Raw genomic sequence first — 24,366 nt, 5'->3', positions numbered from 1 at the left:
GCGGGGAAGAGCGAGTGATGTCATAGCGCGGCTCTTAAAGGGCCAGAGGCGTCGCTTTGCTCCCCGCCCTGATCTGCCTGAGGCGAGTCCGCATTGGGTGTTGCGGCTGCCTCCTCGGAAGTAAATCCCGGGAGGAAACATAAGGGTTTGCTTTCATGGAAATATGCTGAGGTCAGGATTGTGAATGGGTAGTCGAGTGAGCTACTGCTTTACCGGCGACGCACTCACACGTTACGTGTCAGAAAATCATGGTGTTGAGATATATATATATATATGATAAAGGAGGTCAGCGACAGGTCGCACTCTCACAGAAAAGAGGTTGCCATGGCTAAGATGCAGGTCATCCAGTGTTCGTGTCCGCCCCCCCCCCGCAAAAAAACAACAACATAAGAATCTGCTGCACCGGGCCAATGGCCCATCCATCGAGTCCAGCATCCCCTACTCAGAGTGGCCAAGCAGGTGCCCGTGGGAAACCAGGGAGCAGGACACGAGCACAAGAGCAACACCCTCTGCCTGGTTCCTTGAAAGCCCCCTAAAAACTCTGATACCCCATTTTTAAACACAATCTACTCCCATACAGACTCCTTACAATGCGTTTAAAACCAAAATCGCAATTGGGTAGAAACTGTTTCTCGGGCGGCTAGTCCTAGTCTTTATAACCCTGTACCTTCTTCCAGAAGGCAGAAGCTGAAAGAAATCATTTCCGGGGTGCGCACTATCCTGCACTATCTCTGCAGCTTTCTTATGGCACCTGGAAGCATCGATTTGATCTAAGGTGGGAAGAGTGCACCCAATTATTCTCTCCGCAGTCTTTACAACCCTGGACAGCGTTTTTTCCCCCCTGACCATGCAGTTCCCAAACCACACGCACAGACCATAAGTTAATACACTCTCCACAATACAATGGTAAAATGCCATCAACAGGTCCTTTGAGAGATTGTTTTTCCGGAAGATTCTCAGAAAATATAATCTCTGCTGTGCTCTCTTCATCAGGTCTTTGCTGTTTTCTCCGTATTGGCCTGAATATAAGCCACATTCCCCCCCCCCCCCAATTCTGACCGTGAAAAGTTAAAGTGAAGTTTATACGCGCAACCTTACAGTGTGCAGCCAGGAACGCGGGGCAAACAGTACCAGGAGAACAGCAAAGCGGTGCCCGCCCCACACGTAGTACCCCGTCCTCTCCCCCAAGGAAGACAGTGAAGAAAGTGGAAGGCCACCAGCAACGCAGTGCACCTCCCCCCGCCTAGTATGCACCCAGGAACAGCGAGCAGCTTATATTTGAGTACCCCCCCCCCCAGTTTAAAAGGTGCGGCTTATATTCAGGCCAATACTGTATGTTTTTATGCATTTATTTTAAAAAATAAATTATATGCCGCTGTATCACAGAAATAGATCACAGCTATGACATGGCTCCCCAAATCAACACAGACTGTGGAAACTTCACACAGGACTTCAAGCGCTGGACTGGCATTGTGTGCCTCCCTATTCTTCCTCCAGACTCTGGGTCCTTGGTTTCCAAATGAGATGCAAAAGCTGCTCTCATCAGAAAAGAGATTTGGGGAGCCATGTCATCAGCTGGTGTTGGTCCACTGTGCTTCATTAAGTCCAGGGTCAACACAGCCATCTACCAGGAGATTTTTTTTTATATATAATATATTTATTAAGGTTTAGGAATTTATATAAAACAGAAAAAACAGAACAATAAAAAACAAAAACAAAAAAATGCATACAATCCAAACAAAACACATACGAAACAAGTATAATTTCCATCCCTTATATTCATAAAACTTACTTTCCCGACCTCCTCATACCTCCCCTTTCTGTATTCCATTCTCTAATTAAGTCAATTCAGCAAATCCTTCCCCTAATTTCTAAATAATTTTTAACCTTTCTTTTCTTAGTCACATAATCATTACAGCTTTTAACCCCTTAATTTCTGAATCAACATCGTTCTAGCCTTCAATAATTTTACAATGTTTCTTAAGATAGTCCTTAAATTTCTTCCAATCTTCTTCCGCCATCTCTTTTCCCTGGTCTCGGATTCTGCCGGTCATTTCTGCCAGTCCCATATAGTCTATCACTTTCATCTGCCATTCTTCCACGGTGGGTAGATCTTGTGTCTTCCAATACTTTGCGATGAGTATTCTTGCTGCTGTTGTAGCATACATAAAAAATGTTCTGTCCTTCTTTGGCACCAATTGGTCGACCATACCCAGGAGAAAGGCCTCTGGTTTCTTCAGGAAGGTATATTTAAATACCTTTTTCATTTCATTATAAATCATTTCCCAGAAAGCCTTAATCCTTGGGCATGTCCACCAAAGGTGAAAGAATGTACCTTCAGTCTCTTTACATTTCCAACACTTATTATCAGGCAAGTGGTAAATTTTTGCGAGCTTGACTGGAGTCATGTACCACCTATAAATCATTTTCATAATATTTTCTTTCAAGGCATTACAAGCCGTAAATTTTATACCGGTGGTCCACAACCGTTCCCAGTCCTCAAACATAATGTTATGACCAATATCTTGTGCCCACTTGATCATAGCTGATTTAACTATTTCATCCTGTGTATTCCATTCCAACAGCAAGTTATACATTTTTGACAAGTTCTTAGTTTTGGATTCTAGTAATTCTGTCTCCAGTTTTGATTTTTCCACCTGGAAGCCAATTTTCCTGTCTAACTTAAAAACCTCCATTATTTGATAGTAATGGAGCCAATCTCGCACTTTATCTTTCAATTTCTCATAACTCTGCAATTTCATTATATCCCCTTCTTGTTCCAAAATTTCCCAATATTTCGGCCATTTAAACTCCATATTAAGTTTTTTCACGGCCTTTGCCTCCATTGGGGACAACCACCTGGGAGTTTTGTTCTCCAGCAGGTCTTTATACCTAATCCAGACATTATACAGTGCTTTCCTGACAATATGGTTTTTAAAAGCTTTATGAGCTTTGACCTTGTCGTACCACAAATATGCATGCCACCCAAACGTATTATTGAACCCTTCTAAATCCAAGATATCTGTGTTCTCAAGAAGTAGCCAGTCTTTCAACCAGCAAAAAGCTGCTGATTCATAATAAAGTTTAAAATCTGGCAGGGCAAATCCCTCCCTTTCTTTTGCATCAGTTAATATCTTAAATTTTATCCTGGGCTTCTTGCCCTGCCAGACAAATTTAGAAATATCTTTCTGCCACTTCTTGAAACAGTCCATCTTATCAACAATTTGCAATGTTTGGAAGGAGGGAAGACAAATGGCAATGCAATTAAAGAAATGCGTATTAAAGGGTAAAAATGGATGATTTTCAGGGAAGTTGAAGGAAGTCCAAAATTTGAACTTTGTTAAAATCTGGTAAAATTTTGATAAATTGTATAATGTATGGAAAACTAATAAAAATTTATTTAAAAAAAAACAATTTGCAATGTTTGGAACAAAAATAACATTCTAGGCAATACATTCATCTTTATGGCTGCAATTCGACCCAACAAGGAAAGCTTCAATTTTGACCAGATTTCTAAATCTTTTTTTACCTCTGTCCAGCATTTTTCATAATTATCTTTAAACAAATTCACATTTTTAGCTGTCATATTGATCCCCAAATATTTCACTTTCTTAACCACAGTTAAACCTGTCTCATTCTGAAACCTCTCCCTTTCCATAGGTGTTAAGTTTTTCTCCAATACCTTAGTTTTAGATTTGTTCAATTTAAATCCTGCAACCTGGCCAAAATCTTGAATTAGTTCTAAAACCCTTTTAGTACTAGATTCTGGCTCTTGTAGCGTAAGTACCAAGTCATCTGCAAATGCTCTCAATTTGTATTGTTTAGCTCCGACCTGTACCCCTTTAACCAGCTGGTCCCTTCTGATCATATTCAGCAAGACTTCCAGGACTGATATAAAAAGTAATGGAGAAATTGGGCACCCCTGACGTGTCCCTTTTTCTATCTTAAACTCTTCCGTAACCACATTGTTTACAATTAACTTTGCTTTCTGCTCTGAGTATATTGCGCCTATACCGTTTTCAAATCCTTGGCCTACCCCCATCCCCTGGAGATTCTTCTTCATAAAACTCCAAGAAATATTGTCAAAGGCTTTCTCCGCGTCCACAAATATCAAAACTGCTTTAGTATTTATGTTCACTTCTAGCTTTTCCAAAATGTCTATTATATTCCTTACATTATCTGACATATGTCTTCTCGGGAGAAAGCCCGCTTGGTCCCTGTGAATCTCCTCCATCAAAACTTTTTTCAGTCTCTTAGCCAAAATATCAGCAAAGATTTTGTAATCCACATTTAGTAACGAAATAGGGCGGTAGTTCTTATGTTGGTTCTTTTCAGTCTCAGTCTTTGGTATAAGTGTAATATAAGCTTCTTTCCACGTTTCTGGTGCCCTTTTCCCCTCCAAAATTTCATTACAAACTTCCTTCATAGGTTGTAGTAGCCACTCCTTTAACATTTTATAGTATCTGGAAGTAAGCCCATCCGGTCCCGGGGACTTGCCCAATTGCATATTTTGAATGGCACCTTCTATTTCCTGTTCAGTTATTTTCTGGTTCAAACCTATTTTACTTTCATAAGAAATTTTTTGTAATCCATAAGTCTTGAGGAATTTGTCTATGTCCATCTCTTTCTGCGGCCCTTGTGTATATAATTGTTTAAAATATCTCTGGAAGCAATTTCTAATCTCATTTGGCTTATATACGTTCTTTCCTTCCACTTCTAAATTTGTAACCGTATTTAGTTTTTGTCTTTTCTTCATTTGCCAAGCCAATAGTTTACCGCATTTATCTGCTGATTCAAATGTCTTTTGTCTCATTTGTTTAATTTTCCATTCGATTTCTTGATTCATCAGTTCCATATATTGTATTTGGTACAATTTGATTTCTCTCAAAATCTCTTTGGACTTTGGTTTTGATCTTAGTTTCTTTTCCCCTTCTTTTATCTTCTCCAAAATCTTGTCTTTTTTCTCATTTTGGCTTCTCTTTTTTATTGCATTTTGTTGTATCAGAAATCCTCGCATAACGGCTTTACTTGCGTCCCAGATTACTCTTTTTTCCACATTGGTGTTCATGTTTATTTCAAAATAATCTCTCAAAGTTTTTTGGGCCTTTTTGTACACTTCTTCATCTCTAAATAGGGTGTCATTCATCCTCCATCTGAAGGATCCAGTTGTTATTTGCTTCATCTCCATTCTTACTGCATTGTGGTCGGAGCAGGTTTTTGGGCAGATTTCCACTTTCTTTATCTTTGATGCCATTCCTCTAGTAACCCAAATTTGGTCGATTCTGGTCCATGTCATTTTGGCTTCAGAAAAGAAGGTTCCCTCTCTTTCAAGAGGATTCTTTGTTCTCCAAATGTCAATCAAGTCCATATTGTCAGTCATTTCAAAAAAAGTTTTTGGTAATCTTCCATCCTTAGTGAGTACCTGTCTTTGTGCTTTGTCCATATTAGTAGATACTACTCCATTCATGTCTCCCATCAAAATTAAATTATAGTCCAAATAGTCCAACAAAGTCTCATGCAGCTTCTTAAAGAATTCAGATTTCCCCTTGTTCGGTGCATAAATTCCTACAGCCAAAAATTTCTCTCTTGGATTTGGATTTCAATTGCCAGGAATCTTCCTTGTTCATCTTTAAAAACAAATTTCGGTAGCAGTTTTTCCTTTGCATATATCACAACTCCTCTTTTTTTAACTTTGTCTGATGAAATAAATTCTTGTCCCAATCTTTTATTCACCAATATTTTCCTATGTAACCTCGTCACATGTGTTTCTTGCAGACAAATCAAATCCAATTGTTCTTTCTTCAATATATGAAAAACAGCTTTCCTCTTTCGAGGCATATTCAAACCATTACAATTCCAGCTTAGAAGTTGCAGAGCCATGATGAGACTATTTACTTACTCCTGTTGCTCCGAGCAGTTGTTCTTCCTCTGTCGATGGTTTAAAGCCGAATGACAAGTTCGATATGTCTGATATATCCAGTGTTCCTTTTCCCAATGATGTCAGTTCCTGCCCAGATTCCACCTCCTTCTGTAGATCCTCTTCGTGGTCTCTCAAGAATTTGTCTTTATCACTCAATGTTTTTATTCTTATCCTCCTTCCTTTGTATTTGAAAGATAGGCCTTGTGGGAATTCCCACCTGAAGAATATTTTGTTTTTTTTCAATAAAACAAACAGATCTCTGTAGTAGGTTCTTACATCCAAAATGTGCTTCGGGATATCTTTAAAGATCTCCACATAAGAGTTTTCAATCGCCAAGGTTTTTTGGTAGTGCAGATTCAAAATTTTGTCGCTTTCTTCCTTTGTTCTTAATGTTATTAAACAGTCTCTTGCCTTATTCTTCCTTTGTCTTGTGCCAAGCCTAAATGCACTCACTATCTTGAATTCCTCCTTCTCCAGGCCCTGTTGCCAAAAGTCCAAAAATTCTTTTGTCAGGAAGTCCGCCAAGTTATCTTTCTCACTTTCCGGGACTGATCTGATCCTTAAATTTCTCTCTTTTCTCTGCAGTTCAATCATAGACAAAGTCAGATCATGATCCTCCAATTTTCTGATGACCGGTGGTATCCTCTCTTGGGTGGCAACTGCAATTTCCTTTGCTTCCTCTGCAATCTTTCGAGTTGTAGCTGAGTCCTCCAAAAGTCTTACAATGGTCTCTGTGTTAGAATTTACCTTCCTTCCCAATTCATCAATACTTTTCGTGTTCAGATCAATTTTTGCTGAGATCTCAGCCACTTGTTTATTAGTTTCCAGAATTTGTTTATTAGTTTCCGCAACTTGTTTACTTGTCTCTGTTCCCTGCTTCGTTAAGTATTCCAAAGATACATTAATCTTGCCAAGTGCTTGTGCCAAAGCGTCTTCTGCTGACATAGCTCTTGCTTTTGTTTGAGAGGCAGCAGCTGCGCCCGTGCCTCCGGATGTTGAAGCTCTCCGCTGGTGGGAAAAATCAGTCTTGTATTGTCTACCTGATCTTAAGCTTCTTTCTTCAGATTTCCCCTTTTCTTTATCCATAACACTCTCATTCGGAGCCAAGGTCACGTCTTGCTCTTGTACTTTGTTTTGAAAAGGAAATTTCCACTGGCTCTCACTCTAGTGGCTTAGTTGTTATTGTAGCAACAAAGTCTCCACTAGGGGGGAAAGTTCCAGCTTCACTTTGTAATTTTGTAGCGAATGTCTCTTAAAAGACCCCCTTTTTCCCCTTTGTTGTTGTTGTTTAGTCGTTTAGTCGTGTCCAACTCTTCGTAACCCCATGGACCAGAGCACGCCAGGCACTTCTGACCTCCACTGCCTCCCGCAGTTTGATCAAACTCATGCTGGTAACTTCAAGAACACCATCCAACCATCTCATCCTCTGTCGTCCCCTTCTCCTTTCCCAACATCCGGGTCTTTTCCAGGGAGTCTTCTCTTCTCATGAGGTGGCCAAAGTATTGGAGCCTCAGCTTCATGATCTGTCCTTCCAGTGAGCACTCAGGGCTGATTTCCTTCAAAATGGATACGTTTGATCTTCTTGCAGTCCATGGGACTCTCAAGAGTCTCCTCCAGCACCATAATTCAAAAGCATCAATTCTTCAGCGATCAGCCTTCTTTATGGTCCAGCTCTCACTTCCATACATCACTACTGGGAAAACCATAGCTTTAACTATACGGACCTTTGTTGGCAAGGTGATGTCTCTACTTTTTAAGATGCTGTCTAGGTTTGTCATTGCTTTTCTCCCAAGAAGCAGGCATCTTTTGATTTCGTGACTGCTGTCACCATCTGCAGTGATCATGGAACCCAAGAAAGTAAAATCTCTTACTGCCTCCATTTCTTCCCCTTCTATTTGCCAGGAGGTGATGGGACCAGTGGCCATGATCTTCGTTTTTTTGATGTTGAGCTTCAGACCATATTTTGCGCTCTCCTCTTTCACCCTGAATAAAAGGTTCTTTAATTCCTCCTCACTTTCTGCCATCAAGGTTGTGTCATCTGCATATCTGAGGTTGTTGATATTTCTTCCGTCAATCTTAATTCCAGCTTCGGATTCATCCAGCCCAACCTTTCGCATGATGAATTCTGCATATAAGTTAAATAAGCAGGGAGACATTATACAGCCTTGTCGTACTCCTTTCCCAATTTTGAACCAATCAGTTGTTCCATATCCAGTTCTAACTGTAGCTTCTTGTCCCACATAGAGATTTCTCAGGAGACAGATGAGGTAATCAGGCACTCCCATTTCTTTAAGAACTTGCCATAGTTTGCTGTGGTCGACACAGTCAAAGGCTTTTGCATAGTCAATGAAGCAGAAGTAGATGTCTTTCTGGAACTCTCTAGCTTTCTCCATAATCCAGCGCATGTTTGCAATTTGGTCTCTGGTTCCTCTGCCTCTTCTAAATCCAGCTTGCACTTCTGGGAGTTCTCGGTCCACATACTGCTTGAGCCTGCCTTGTAGAATTTTAAGCATAACCTTGCTAGCGTGTGAAATGAGTGCAACTGTGCGGTAGTTTGAGCATTCTTTGGCACTGCCCTTCTTTGGGATTGGGATGTAGACTGATCTTCTCCAATCCTCTGGCCACTGCTGAGTTTTCCAAACTTGCTGGCATATTGAGTGTAGCACCTTAACAGCGTCATCTTTTAAAATTTTAAATAGTTCAGCTGGAATACCATCACTTCCACTGGCCTTGTTATTTGCAGTGCTTTCTAAGGCCCATTTGACTTCACTCTCCAGGATATCTGGCTCAAGGTCAGCAATCACACTGCTTGGGGTGTACAAGACATCCATATCTTTCTGGTATAATTCCTCTGTGTATTCTTGCCACCTCTTCTTGATGTCTTCTGCTTCTGTTAGGTCCTTACTACTTTTGTCCTTTATTATGGTAATCTTTGTACGAAATGTTCCTTTCATATTTCCGATTTTCTTGAACAGATCTCTGGTTCTTCCCATTCTGTTGTTTTCCTCTATTTCTTTGCATTGCTCATTTAAGAAGGCCTTCTTGTCTCTCCTTGCTATTCTTTGGAAATCTGCATTCAATTTCCTGTATCTTTCACTATCTCCCTCGCATTTTGCTTGCCTTCTCTCCCCCGCTATTTGTAAGGCCTCGTTGGACAGCCACTTTGCTTTCTTGCATTTCTTTTTCATTGGGATGGTTTTAGTTGCTGCCTCCTGTATAATGTTGCGAGCCTCCACCCATAGTTCTTCAGGCACTCTGTCCAGCAAATCTAAATCCTTAAACCTGTTCCTCACTTCCACTGCGTATTCATAAGGGATTTGGTTTAGATTGTATCTTACCGGCCCAGTGGTTTTTCCTACTTTCTTCAGTTTAAGCTTGAATTTTGCTATAAGAAGCTGATGATCTGAGCCACAGTCAGCTCCAGGTCTTGTTTTTGCTGACTGTATAGAGCTTCTCCATCTTTGGCTGCAGAGAATATAATCAATCTGATTTCGATGCTGCCCATCTGGTGATGTCCATGTGTAGAGTCGTCTCCTGTGTTATTGGAAAAGAGTGTTTGTGATGACCAGCTTGTTCTCTTGTCAGAACTCTATTAGCCTTTGCCCTGCTTCGTTTTGATCTCCAAGGCCAAACTTGCCAGTTGTTCCTTTTATCTCTTTATTCCCTACTTTAGCATTCCAATCCCCTATAATGAGAAGAACATCCTTCTTTGGTGTCACTTCTATAAGGTCTTGTAAGTCTTCATAGAATTGGTCAATTTCAGTTTCTTCAGCACCAGTAGTTGGTGCATAAACTTGGATTACTGTGATGTTAAAAGGTCTGCCTTGGATTCGTATCGAGATCATTCTATCATTTTTGAGATTGCATCCCAGTACAGCTTTCGCCACTCTTTTGTTGACTATGAGGGCCACTCCATTTCTTTTACGGGTTTCTTGCCCACAGTAGTAGATATGATAGTCATCCGAACTGAATTCGCCCATTCCCGTCCATTTCAGTTCACTGATTCCCAGGATGTCAATATTTATTCTTGCCATCTCATTTTTGACCACATCCAACTTACTCAGATTCATGGTTCTTACATTCCAGGTTCCTATGCAATATTTTTCTTTACAGCATTGGACTTTCCTTTCGCTTCCATGCATATCCGCAACTGAGCGTCCTTTTGGCTTTGGCCCAGCCGCTTCATCAGCTCTGGATCTACTTGTACTTGTCCTCCGCTCTTCCCCAGTAGCATGTTGGACGCCTTCCGACCTGAGGGGCTCATCTTCCAGCGTCATAACTTTTATATGCCTGTTGTCTTTGTCCATGGAGTTTTCTTGGCAGGGATACTGGAGTGGCTTGCCGGTTCCTCCTCCAGGTGGATCACGTTTGGTCAAAACTCTCCACTATGACCTGTTCATCTTGGGTGCCCTGCTCGGCATAGTTCATAGCTTCTCTGAGTTATTCAAGCCCCTTCGCCACGGCAAGGCAGTGATCCATGAAGGGGTTTTTGTTTGTTTGTTTTTCCAATTAGCCAGTTTCAAATTTATCTTCAATGCTATTTTATGTATAAGTCCATTCAAAGACACTGTATCTTTACATAAAATTACTGCTATAAACAATCCCAATGTGTTGACAGTCCACCATTCAGTTTCCCTGTCAAGGCAGTCCGACTCCAGAGATCAAAGCAGCGGACGTTCTTTTTAAATTCGTTCCTTTCTTACAGGCATAAAAAGTTCAATTTCCACCCCCCTCCGCTCCTGTCAAGCGTTGGGGAGAAATACTCTTCCAAACGATAGATTACTAATTCCAAGAAGATATTCCCTCTTAAGTTACAGCTTACAGTCTCTTTGCTTTAGATTATTTACACAACGGGAAGGCAGACTTCCTTTTTGTACCTTTCCCGTGCAGTACCAAAATTCTTCCTAATTTTGTTTCAAATTAAGTCCGTTATTCCTACTCACGAGTAGTTGCTTTTAAGTCCAGATTTTTGGGAAGAAATCAGCGCTCTCCGATCATGGCGATGCGGCTTCACTCAGCAGGCTTTGTCAACGACCCTCAGCACTGCGCCGCTCACCCGCTGCCGCTCCGAAGCCTTTAAAAAGGCTTCTTTGCGGTTTTGGGGGGGGCGCAAAAGGTGCCCGCCGGATCTCTTCGTTCACAGGCTTCCACGCCTGTGATTTTTAAGGGTCCCCGCTTCGCCATTGCGGCAGGACCCGAACCTGCGGAGCAGTCTTCCCCCGGAGCTCGGGGGAAAGTCAGCCATTAATCGCTGGCGCTGACCGGAAGTCCCTCTACCAGGAGATTTTGGAGCACTTCATGCTTCCGTCCGCACACGAGCTTTATGAGGATGCTGACTTCATTTTCCAGCAGGACTTTGGCATCTGCCCACACTGCCCAAAGTACCAAAACCTGGTTCAATGCCCATGGGATTACTGTGCTTGATTGGCCAGCAAACTCGCCTGACCTGAACCCCATAGAGAATCTATGGGGCAATAAAAATTAATGAATGTTAGAATGATGTTGGATAGAAATTAAGCGGTTTCCAGCTGTAATGCTTTAAGAATATGGAAGAAGGGCATAAATAGGTTTAAAAAAAATAACTAAAATGGTGTGGGATTGGAAATAAGTGGTATTAGTAACAAAGTTAATAAGAATATGCAAAAATGAATTGATAATGGATGAAAATACTGAGCTATAAAATGTTAAGTTATAGAGATAAGATAAATGAAAGAGGGTAAGGATTTGCTGATTTGATTATTTAAACGGGAATACAAGAAGGGGAGGTGTGAGGAAGTCAATGAAACAAGCAAATGAGTTTTAAGTTATGAAAAATAATTGTTTTTAATTTCTTTTTGTTTTTTCTGTATGTTTTACTTATTTTTTTAATTTTTACTTTTATTATTATGTGTTTTTGTATATTTGTTTTTGTAAAATCTTAATAAAAAAATTTTTTTTAAAAAAGAGAGAATCTATGGGGCATTGCCAAGAGAAAGATAAGAGACATGAGACCGAGCAATGCAGAAGAGCTGAAGGCTGCTATTGAAGCATCCTGGTCTTCATAACAGCCCAGCAGTGCCACAGGCTGACAGCATCCATGCCACACCACATTGAGGCAGTAACTGATGCAAAAGGGGCCCAAACCAAGTACTGAGTACATATGCATGCTTCTACTTCTCAGAGGTCCAATATTGGTCTATTTGCAGTCCTTGTTTTGCTGATTTCATTTAATATTCTAGTTTTCTGAGATTGTTAATTTGGGGTTTTCATCAGCTGTACACCATGATCATCACAATTATAACAAATAAAGGCTTGACATATCTCACTTTGCATGTCATGAGTCTATCTCGTATATTAGTTTCACCTTTTAAGCTGAATTACTAAAATAAATGAAGGCCCTCTGCCTGGTTCCTTGTAACCTCACTTCTCGCAGGGAGAGAACCGCCAGAAGCCCTCGGAGCTGGACCTCAGTGTCCGGGCTGAACAATGGGGTGGAGATGCTCCTTCAGGTATACTGGGCCAATGCCGTTTAGGGCTTTAAAGGTCAATGTTAAGTTGTGGGCGAACATATCAGACGACACAGCGATTCTTCAAACAGCTCTTGTTTATTCAGAGGTCAGAACAGAAGTGAACTGAAGAGCTCAGTCAGCCTGCTTATATAGAGCTCCAGAACAGTGTAACTGTAGCAACTTTCTAAAACTATCCAATCACTGAACGTCACTTTTGATCCTTCATTTGCATACAAACTATCCAATCATTGAATGTCACTTTCGATCCTTCATTTGCATAACTATCTACAGTATCCCCCTGCTGGCCCAGGGTGAGAACTTCAGTACATAACACCCCTCCCCACCGAGATAAGGCATTAGTTACAATCGTAATGGTTTCCTTATATACAGCACTACACGTAATGGTTCAATTAGGCACAAAAGCATATCGGTTACATTTCACATACTTAGACCAACAGTGATACATGTCCAACAACATAGCCCTTTAAATAAGTTGGGCGTTTGGAAACTCTGCCAGACCGCCGGGGACTGGTAGCCAAGTCCAGGGGGCCACCCAATTCATGCTGAGGCTGTGGTGCGACCCTAGGTGGCGTTGAAACCAAGTCCCCTAGATCCGCTGCTGTGGATGGAACCTCTGCAAATGGAGTTGGCGGAATGTCAGGCACAGCAGTGGTCTGAGTCTGTGGTAAGTCCGGCACACCCTCTGAAGCGGCTTGGTTCGGCTCCACGCCGGCAGTTTGCGAGGGAGGTGTAGGTGGAGCCCCACCATCTGTAAGTGTCTGTTCCAGAACCACGAGCGCAGTTGGGGGCATCACGGTAGCATCCAAGTCCCCAACCCTGTGCCTAAGCTGGTCTACGTGCCGGCGCCACAAGCGTCCGTCTTTGAGTGCCACCTGGTACCAGCGAGGTCCAGTGACTCCCACTACTGTGGCTGGCACCCAAGGAATGTCCCCCACATAGTTCCGGGCAAAAACCTGGTTTCCTGGAACAAATGACCGTGGCCGCGTGAGGGGTGATGTGTTGTACGAACAAGTATTCGGCGACCCACTCGTACCAGTCTCCCCGGTCCAGGCGCGCCACTGCCTCTTTTGCCGAGCGCACCATTCTCTCTGCTTGCCCGTTGCTGCATGGATGAAATGGTGCCGTTAGGGAATAGCGGATGCCCAGTCCCAAAAGATACCGCTCGAAAGTGCCTGACATGAACTGCGGTCCGTTGTCGGAGACAAGGACATCAGGACACCCATGTGTCGCAAACAGGCCTCGCAGCACCCGGATGACGGCCTCGGTAGTGGTGGAGGGCATCAGGGCCACCTCCAGCCATTTGGAATAGGCGTCCACCCCTACCATAAAGATCCGGCCGTGAAAGGGGCCAGCCAGATCGATGTGCACCCTCGACCAGGGTGTCTTGGGCGTCTCCCAGGTGTGTCCCTTAGCTGCCGGTGGCGCAGGCTTTGATTCTTGGCACGCTTGACAGGTGGAAACCCAGGCAGTGATGGCATTGTCCATGTTAGGCCACCAGACCTAACACCGAGCCAATGCCTTCATTTTGATGATTCCCGGGTGGCCAACTTGCAGAGCCTCCAGCACATGTTGACGGAGTCTTTGGGGAATCACAACGCGGTCTCCCCACAGCAGACAGCCGCGATGAGCCGAGAGTTCATGTTGTCTGGTTGCGAATGGCTGAAACTCCGATGCAAAAGGCCCTTGTGGCCACCCCCTCCACACCCAGTTGAGCACACAGCTGATGGTGCGATCCTGGGCAGATGCGGAGGCCACAGTGGCAGCTGATACAGGCGCTGCCGAAAGATCCTCAATCAGGAGGAGCGATGAAGCAGGAGCCGGGTCTTCCACAAATGCTGGAAGAGGGCAACGGCTAAGGGCATCGGCATGGCCCATCGATTTCCCTGGGCAATGGACGAGCCGGTACTGGTAGGCAGCCAGGAAAACAGTCCATCACAGCATGCGCGGTGAGAGGACTGGTGGAGTTGGACGATCACCAGCGAGGAGGCCCAGGAGCGGCTTGTGGTCGGTGATGAGGTCAAAAGTCCTGCCATAGAGGTATTCATGGAACCTCTTCACTCCAGCCACAAGTGCCAGTGCCTCCTTGTCGAGCTGGCTGTAATTCCGTTCAGTCAGAGATAGCGTCCTAGAAAAGTAGGCGAGCGGTGCTTCTCTTCCATCTGGAAAATGGTGACTAAGGATAGCGTCGATGCCAAAAGGTGAGGCGTCGCAGGCAAGGACCAGCGGCCTGGCTTCACTGTACTGTACCAGCACACTGTTCAATGAAAGGAGAGCCTTGACCGCGTTGAAGGCCGCCGTCTCCCGATGACCCCAGGACCAAGGCGTCTTTGTGCTGAGGAGTCGGTGAAGAGGCTCAGCCACCGTGGCTTTGTGGGGCAGGAACATGTTATAAAACTTCAGCAGTCCCTGGAATGCCTGCAACTCCGTCTTATTCTTTGGGATGGGGGCCTGCTGGATAGCACGGATCTTGGATGTGGTCGGGTGAAGGCCGGAGGCGTCGATAAGATAGTCCAGGAACTCCACCTGTGGAACGGCGATCTGGCACTTCTCCCTCTTTACCGTGAGCCCGGCCTCCTGGAACCTGGTCAGCACGGCACGGAGGCGCTCGAACAGCTGCTGGTGTGAGTCTGCGGACACCAAGACGTCATCAAAATATGGTACCACGCCCGGAAGCCCTTGGAAGAGACGCTCCATAAGGCTTTGGAAGATGCCAGGAGCCACACTCACCCCGAACTGCAAACGGCGGCAACGGAATGCCCCTCGGTGGGTGACGATCGTCTGGGCTTCAGCAGTGGCATCATCGACGGGCAGTTGTTGATAGGCTTGGGCAAGGTCCAGCTTAGCAAAGACCTTACCCTCACCCAGGGAATGCAGCAGGTGTTGGACAACAGGAACCGGATAAGCGTGCTGCTGAAGTGCCTTGTTGTGCGTGGACTTGTAGTCAGTGCAGATTCTCACCGACCCGTCTGGCTTGACAAGCGTGACGATGGGGGTTTCCCACTTGGCGTGGTCAACCGGCTCCAAAACTCCTTGGGCGATCAGCTTGTCCAGTTGTTCGGCCACCTTAGCCTTGAGAGCAAAGCGGACCCAGCGTGGTTTTAGCTTGATGGGAGTGACTTGTGGATCAAGGCTAAAGAAGATGGGCGTACCTGTATATTGCCCCAAAGTGCCGTCAAAAACCTCGGCAAAGTGTTTGACCAGACCCTCAGTCTCTGCATTAGAGATGCAGTTGATTCTGGTGACTTCCAAGCCGTGGGCATCAAACCAGTCTAGCCCTAGGAGGCTTGGCCACTGACCTTCGACCACTACCAGTCAGAGCAGGACCGAAAAATCCTTGAAGGCGATCCGGAACCGGCCAACGCCTACCACGGGAATGTCGTTTCCCTGGTAGTCTCTCAGGTGTACGCGTTAAGAGTCAAGTTGCCTTTTGGACACTCTGGGTACCAGTCTTTTGATGGTGCTCCAAGACACGATGGACAGGGCAGACCCGGTGTCAATCTCCATGTCACATGGAGCTCCTTCAATGAGCACCGTGACGTTCAGCTTGTGTCACGTAGGCGAGTCGGTTTGGCCAATCATGGTTCCAGACGGGCAGCGGCAGTTGGTGAGAGTGAAACAGCTTTCCTTGGTGGACTGGAGTGAAGACTTGGACTTGTGAGTCGGTGAAGGGGGGGTGTCAGATGGAGCCGATCAGCAGACCTTCGCGATGTGGCCCCTTCTGGAACACTTCTGACAGATGGCATCTGTGAATCGACACTTGGCACGGGAATGGTTGCCTCCGCAGCTGGCACATTCCGATTGGCCCTTGGACTTCTTTTGGAACTTCCTGCACTCCCACAGGTCTTATACTGTTTTGAACCAGTCCAAGCAGGTTGGAACAGGTCCAAGCCAGTTGGATCCTGTTCAGTCCTGGTGGAACCGGTCCAAGCCTGTTTGAAAAGGTCTAGGCTGGCATGAACCGGTCTAGGCCAGTTTGTGCTGGTCCAAGCCAGTTTGAATAGGTCTAGGCCTGTTTGAACTGGTCCAGGCCGCTTTGTACTGGTCCAAGCCGGTTTGGACTAGGCCGGTTTGTGCTGCTCCAAGCCGGTTTGAACCTGTTGAGGCCAGTATGTGCCGGTCCAAAGTTTGAACTGGCCCAGACTCGTTGGAACTAGCTCAGACTAGTTGGAACAGGTCCAGGTCGCTTGGAACAGGTTTATGTCACTTGGAACCAGCCCAAACCTGTTGGAACCAGTTCATACTGGTTGTATCCGGTCCAAGTTGGTTGGAACCGGTCCAAGCTGGTTTGAAACTGCAAGGGGGCACCGAGTACAGACCCATCCATCAGGGTTTGGCTCTGCTGGTGGCACCTACCCCTTTGGTTTCACTCTGCGGTGGCATCTATTCTCCTTCTTTCCTCAGTGGTGAAGAGGGTCATTAAAAGATGCCTGCAATCTTGCCACGTGGGCAGATGGGTTACCATGAATGAGGCTATTAGGTCCTGCATAGCTTGAGGCTTTTCAGAAAAAGGCAGGGTATGGGTTTTCCAGTTTAGCAGGTCAGTAGTAGTGAATGGCACATATTCTGGACTGGGCTCTTCACTTTAAACCGGTTCCAATGGGGTGGGACATTATCTTGATGACTTTATTCTCGTGGCAAGACAATCTGTTGCTTCAGGCTGACTTTCAGGTACAGTCTGATGCGGCGGGTTCCTTAGGGTTTGGCGTCTATTTTAAAGGACAGTGGTGTGCACAACCTTGACCTTCGACCTGGCAGGTAAGCCTCTAATGTGTGACCTCACCTTCCTAGAATTTTTTCCGATCGTGGTCGCGGTACACTTGTGGGCGGAGGAGTTCAAAAATCACCGGGTAGGCTTCTGGACAGACAACCAGGCAGTTGTCTCAGTCCTGTCAAAACAGTCATCACATTCCCTGAGGGTGGCAGCCCTGCTGAGATCCTTTGTCCTTTTGTGCCTAAAACTAAACATTTATTTTTCGGCTAAGTTTGTACCAGGAGTTAATAACGACATCGCGGATGCTCTATCTCATTTCCAGATGGATCGCTTCTGCTCGTTAGCACCAGAAGCACAGCAATTGCCACAACCATTTCCAGAGCACCTTTGGAGCCTTGGAAGCAAGAAGTCCTGAAGAGAGTATTAGCATCTGTTGCCCCGTCAACACTTAGATCATATAAAAAGGCTTGGTCAGATTTTTGGGCGTTCCGTAATAAAATAGAGAATGATAGGCATGACACCCCCCCTACAAAGGCAGAGGTGCTAAAATACCTGGTGCATTTTCAAGGGTTGGGCCTCACAGCAAAGACACTTAACATACAGTCTGCAGCGATCTCCTTCTTTTGTAAGGCCATGTACTCGGTAGACCCTTGTGCTGATTTTCTGGTGTGGAAGGTGCTGGAGGGCTGGCGCAGGCTTCAGCCTCCCAGCACCGATGGTAGAAGACCCATAACCTTCAACATCCTATGTCAAATCCATAAAAAACTAAGGGCCATTTGTCGGTCAAAGTATGAAGCACGTCTATTTTCAGCAGCTTACTCCATCGCCTTTTTCGGCTCCTTGTGCATAGGCGAGGTGCTTTGCGACGACCAGCCAGATTCTGTTGCATGTGGGATCCTCTTAAAGAATGTGACATTATCTCGCTCAGATCTAGCTCAAAAACTGATCAGCTAGGTAAAGGGGCCCTAATTCGACTTATAGCAACTCAAAAGAAAGGGCCATGCCCAGTAAAGGACGCAAGACGATTTATATATTTGAGACCAAATACCCCTGGACCATTTTTCATACATGCAGATGGCTCCCGCCTTACAAGACATCAGTTTACACGCGTTATGCCTAAAGCAATTGCTGCTTGTGGTTTTCCCCCAGCTGAATTTGTGGCCCAATCATTTCGGATCGGGGCAGCCACTACAGCGGTACATTTAGGCTTACCGGCTGAAAGGATAAAGGATCTGGGTCCATGGAAGTCAGATGCTTTTAAAGGGTATATTCATAGAATCATAGAATCATAGAGTTGGAAGAGACCACAAGGGCCATCGAGTCCAACCCCCTGCCAAGCAGGAAACACCATCAGAGCACTCCTGACATATGGTTGTCAAGCCTCTGCTTAAAGACCTCCAAAGAAGGAGACTCCACCACACTCCTTGGCAGCAAATTCCACTGTCGAACAGCTCTTACTGTCAGGAAGTTCTTCCTAATGTTTAGGTGGAATCTTCTTTCTTGTAGTTTGGATCCATTGCTCCGTGTCCGCTTCTCTGGAGCAGCAGAAAACAACCTTTCTCCCTCCTCTATGTGACATCCTTTTATATATTTGAACATGGCTATCATATCACCCCTTAACCTCCTCTTCTCCAGGCTAAACATGCCCAGCTCCCTTAGCCGTTCCTCATAAGGCATCGTTTCCAGGCCTTTGACCATTTTGGTTGCCCTCCTCTGGACACGTTCCAGTTTGTCAGTGTCCTTCTTGAACTGTGGTGCCCAGAACTGGACACAGTACTCCAGGTGAGGTCTGACCAGAGCAGAACACAGTGGCAATATTACTTCCCTTGATCTAGATGCTATACTCCTAGTGATGCAGCCCAGAATTGCATTGGCTTTTTTAGCTGCCGCGTCACACTGTTGGCTCATGTCAAGTTTGTGGTCAACCAAGACTCCTAGATCCTTTTCACATGTACTGCTCTCAAGCCAGGTGTCACCCATCTTGTATTTGTGCCTCTCATTTTTTTTGCCCAAGTGCAATACTTTACATTTCTCCCTGTTAAAATTCATCTTGTTTGTTTTGGCCCAGTTCTCTAATCTGTCAAGGTCGTTTTGAAGTGTAATCCTGTCCTCTGGGGTGTTAGCCACCCCTCCCAGTTTGGTGTCATCTGCAAATTTGATCAGGATGCCCTTGAGTCCATCATCCAAGTCGTTGATAAAGATGTTGAATAAGACCGGGCCCAAGACAGAACCCTGTGGCACCCCACTAGTCACTCTTCTCCAGGATGAAGAGGAACCATTGATGAGCACCCTTTGGGTTCGGTCAGTCAGCCAGTTACAAATCCACTGAGTGGTAGCATAGTCAAGACCGCATTTTACCAGCTTCTTTACAAGAATATCATGGGGCACCTTGTCAAATGCCTTGCTGAAATCAAGGTAGGCTACATCCACTGCGTTCCCTTCATCTACCAGGCTTGTAATTCTGTCAAAAAACGAGATCAGGTTAGTCTGACATGACTTATTTTTCAGAAATCCATGCTGACTATTGGTGATCACAGCATTCCTTTCTAGGTGCTCACAGACTGTTTGCTTAATGATCTGCTCCAGAATCTTCCCTGGTATTAATGTCAGACTGACTGGGCGGTAATTATTTGGGTCCTCTCTTTCCCCCCTTTTGAAAATAGGGACAACATTTGCCCTCCTCCAGTCTGCCGGGACTTCGCCTGTTCTCCAGGAATTCTCAAAGATGACTGCCAGTGGTTCTGAGATCACATCTGCCAGTTCTTTTAATACTCTTGGATGCAGTTCATCTGGCCCTGGAGACTTGAATACATCTAAACTAGCCAAGTATTCTTGTACTATCTCCTTAGTTATTCTGGGCTGTGTTTCCTCTGCTGAATCATTTGCTCCAAATTCTTTAGGTCGGACATTGTTTTCTTTATCGGAGAAGACTGAGGCAAAGAAGGCATTGAGGAGTTCAGCCCTTTCTGTGTCCCCTGTTTGCATTTCACCATCTTCTCCTCTGAGTGACCCCACTGTTTCTTTGTTCTTCCTTTTGCTACAAACATACCCATAAAAGCCTTTTTTGTTGCTTTTAACCTCTCTAGCAAGCCTGAGTTCATTCTGTGCTTTAGCTTTTCTGACTTTGTGTCTACACGTGCTGGCTATTTGTTTGAATTCCTCTTTGGTGGTTTCCCCCCTTTTCCATTTTTTGTACACATCCTTTTTGAATCTTAACTCAGTTAAAAGTTCTTTAGATAGCCACCCTGGCTTCTTTAGGCACCTTCCATGTTTCCGTCTCATTGGTATTGCCTGAAGTTGTGCTTTTACTATCTCCCTCTTAACAAACTCCCAGCCATCGTGAACTCCCTTTCCTTTTAGTATTACTGTCCATGGGATCTCACCCAGCACTTCCCTAAGTTTTATGAAGTCGGCTTTCTTAAAGTCAAGAAACTGAGTCCTAGTATGCTTGGCTGCTCCTTTCCGCTGTATAGTAAACTTCAGAAGAGCATGATCACTCGCGCCTAATGATCCTTCCACTTCTACCCCACTAACCAGGTCATCAACATTGGTTAGGACCAGATCTAAAATGGCTGTTCCTCATGTTGCTTCTCCCACTTTCTGGACAATGAAGTTGTCTGCAAGGCCAGTGAGGAATCTGTTTGACCTTATGCTCTTGGCTGAGTTTGACATCCAACAAATATCCAGGTAATTGAAGTCCCCCATTACTACTATCTCCCTTCCTTTTGCATGCTTGGCCATCTGTTCCAGGAAGGCATCATCTATGTCCTCCGTTTGGCTTGGGGATCTATAGTAAACTCCCACAATGAGGTCACTGTTATTCTTCTCTCCCTTAATTTTGACCCAAATGCTCTCACTTTGGCTTTGAGGTTCTAAATCTTGGATCTCTTCACAGGTATACACATCCCTGACATATAACGCCACTCCTCCTCCTTTCTTGTCTGGTCTGTTTCTCTGAAATAGATTGTATCCCTCCATTATTGCATTCCAATCGTGGGACTTATCCCACCAGGTTTCAGTGATTCCTATTATGTCATATTTAGTTTGCTGTACCAAGAGCTCAAGCTCATCTTGTTTATTTCCCATGCTTTGCGCATTAGTGTACAGACATTGAAGTCCATTAATCATTCCCCCGTGTCTCTTATTTAAGGATTTTTAACTCCCACCACTAGGTCTGCGTGCTGTTTGCTCCATTCGGTCTATGACATTTGGATGATCATCTTCATCAATTGATAGACTCCTACCTTCAGGAGCACTGTCTCCCTCCCCCACATTAGTCAGTTTAAAGCCCTCCTGATGAGGTTTCTGAGATTTTTTGCAAAAACATTCCTCCCAACCGTTGTGAGGTGCAGCCCATCGCTTGCCAGAAGTCCATCTTCAAGAAACTGCATTCCGTGATCTAAGAATCCAAACCGTTCCTGTTTACACCATTTGCGAAGCCAGTTGTTCACTTCCACTATTTTTTTCCTCTCTCCCTGGGCCACGTCGTTCAACTGGGAGGACAGATGAGATGACAATTTGTGCATTTAATTGCTTCAATTTCCTGCCCAGAGCCTCGTAATCTCTTTTGATCTTCTGGAGGCTATTGCTTGCAGTGTCATTGGTTCCCACATGAACCAAGAGGAAGGGGTATTTGTCAGTGGGTTTTATTATTCCTTGCAGTCGTTCAGTTACATCTTGGATCTTAGCCCCGAGGAGACAGCACACTTCCCGAGACGAGAGGCCTTTATGACTATTTTCATCAGCCCTGACCCCTCCTTATTATGCTCTTTTCCTTTTAGGTGATGTGGTTGTGCGCGTTTGGCTCATAGGCCATAGTAACGTCCACTGGGCCAGAAACCGTGCTGTCAGCCATGGCCGGGGTGCAGATTAGATCTGCCAAAAAATGTTGAAATCTCCTGGATCACTCGCCGTGGAATGCGTTGGGCGGAATTTCTGCCAGCAGTAAAAGATAGAGCCGCCGTGAAAGGCCCACCGGATGCCCTTGTCATTCAGCTGGGTGAAAATGATTTGGCCTACCGGAAGGGCGTGGACGTAATGTGGAACATTTTCGATGATTTTGAAGATCTGATTATTATTTTTTTATAATATGGAACTGGCCCAGACAGGTTGGAGCAGGTCTGGGCCAGCTGGAGCAGGTGCAGGTCATTTGAAACTGGCCCAAGCTGGTTACAACAGGTCCAGGCTGGTTGGAACAGGTCTATGTTGCTTGGAACCAGCCCAGACCAGTTGGAATCATTTCATACCAGCTGGATCCAGCCTAAACCAGTTGGAAAAGGTCCAGGTGGGTTCCAACTTGCCCAGATGAGTTTGAACTGGCCCAGACTGGTTGGAACTAGCTCAGACTGGTTGGAAGAGGTCTAGACTGGTTTGAACCAGTCCAAGCTGATTTCTGCTGGTCAAAGCCAGTTTGAACTGGTCTAGGCTGGTTTGAACCGGTCAAATTCAGTTTCAAATGACCTGCACCTGCTCCAAGTGGTCTGGACCTGCTCCAACCTGTCTGGGCCAGTTCCAACCCACTTGGAACTGCTCAAACTGGCCTGGGCCATTTCAAACCGGCCTAGACCTGTTCAAACCGGCCAAGACCGGTTCAAACCTGCTTGTACCGGCACAAACCGACCTAGACCGGTTCAAACTGGTTTAGACCGGTTTGAACTGGCTTGGACCTGTTTCAACCAACTTGGACCGGTTCAAACCGGCCTAGACCTGTTCCAAGCAGTCTGAGCCTGTTCCAACCCGTCTGGGCCAGTTCAAACTGGTCTGGGCAAGTTGGAACCCGCCTGGACTTTTCCCACCTAGTTTCAGCTGGTTCAAACTGTCTTGGACCAGTTCCAACCAGTCTGAACCAGTTCCAACTGGTTTGGACCTGTACCACCCGGCTTGGACCGGTTCAAACCAGCCTAGACCTGTTCAAACCGGTCTGAGCCAGCAATAAAACCCTAAAACCCTTTCTGCAACCCCAAGAATGCCAGACTGGAGGGAGGTCCCTCACTCATCAGTTTCTTTATGTACCAGAATGTCCCATTCCCCTTTTGGGACGTGATTTCCTATCTAAAATTCAAACTCAAATAGCCTTCACTCCTAAAGGGCAGAATTGAAATTACCACCAATTGTAGTAGCTCTAAAGCCAGGTGCAAGCAGAACTGCACATGCGTCAGCGTGGGTAGACGCACACCCATCTCGCTCTTGGAACTTTACTAATTAAAAGCCTGAAAAACAAATAACTCTCTTCAAACTGATAGCTGAGATAACTCACCAAAAACTGGGCTCAGGTCCAGGTCCTGGATTGGGGTGAGTTAGTGTTTAATGGGGTGAGTTAGTGTTTAAAACAGTGGTTTATCTATTTATTTGGGAAAGACTTAAGAAGGACTTAACAAGATGGCCAAGGCTTTGAAGGAGCTGGGTGAAATAATTCAGCGTTCGGAAGCAAATGTTCGCGCTGATATGCAAGACTTGAAAGGAGAGGTGAGAAGAATGACTGCTACAGTAGAAAAAGTTATGAAAATAGCAGAGTATGCAAAAGAGGTAGCTGATGCAAACGTAAACAAAATAGAATCTCTGACAAAAAGAATTTCACTAATGAACGATAGACAGTGCAGAAGGAATTTAAAATTCTCTGGTATTTCTGAAGATATTGGGAATAAGGACCTGGAAAAGGAGATGTTACAATGGCTCAAAGAACAAGGAATTGAAATTGAGCAGAATGAAATTGAGAGAGTGCACCGGGTGTTCACATCACAAGGAGTCTCTGGACTTCCCAGGGTCGTAATCATGGCATTCACAAGAGAGAAGTTAAGAGATCAAATTTAAAAATCACTCCGGCAGAAAGCAGACCTGCAGTTTAAACAGCGAAAGGTCATAGTGAGACAAGACTTTTCTCAGGAAACGCTTCAAGACAGGAAATGTATGCAGCGGTTTGCACAAGCTCTCTACAATAATAAAATCCTCTTTACCTGGGCCTACCCTGCTACACTGTTGGTTTTTAAAGACGGCAGGAAATATTCTGCTAAGAACCCTGGTGAAGCAAAAAAAATGCTAGCTGATTTAGGAGTTGGACTACAAGCACAGACCGAGCAAGAACTCTCATGTTCGGAAGAATTACAGGTAGACCAACAGGTAGAGTCGAGTGAAGAATCTCAAGAATCTCCAGTGCAGAGACAAGAGAATAAAAGAACATGGAAGTCGAGACGGGAAGGAAACAGCAAGAAATAATATATACTAGAGAC

The 24,366-nt window shown here is 44.9% G+C and overlaps 1 protein-coding gene across 1 annotated transcript in view; it reads left to right on the top strand.

The window, feature by feature from the left end:
- The first annotated feature begins 53 nt into the window (after positions 1-53).
- The window catches only part of LOC310769836 (E3 ubiquitin-protein ligase MARCHF5-like), a 96,671-nt gene continuing 72,358 nt past the window's right edge, over positions 54-24,366 (top strand). The window contains exon 1 of the mRNA XM_083629651.1: positions 54-120. The gene's annotated coding sequence lies outside the window, so the exon portion shown is untranslated. The remainder of the gene's footprint in view (positions 121-24,366) is intronic.

Source organism: Podarcis filfolensis (genome assembly GCF_964270895.1).
Source record: "Podarcis filfolensis genome assembly, chromosome: 8".
Classification (NCBI taxonomy): Eukaryota; Metazoa; Chordata; class Lepidosauria; order Squamata; family Lacertidae; genus Podarcis; species Podarcis filfolensis.
The sequence above is the reverse complement of the archived record's forward strand: the minus strand, read 5'-3'. Positions and strand labels throughout refer to the sequence as shown.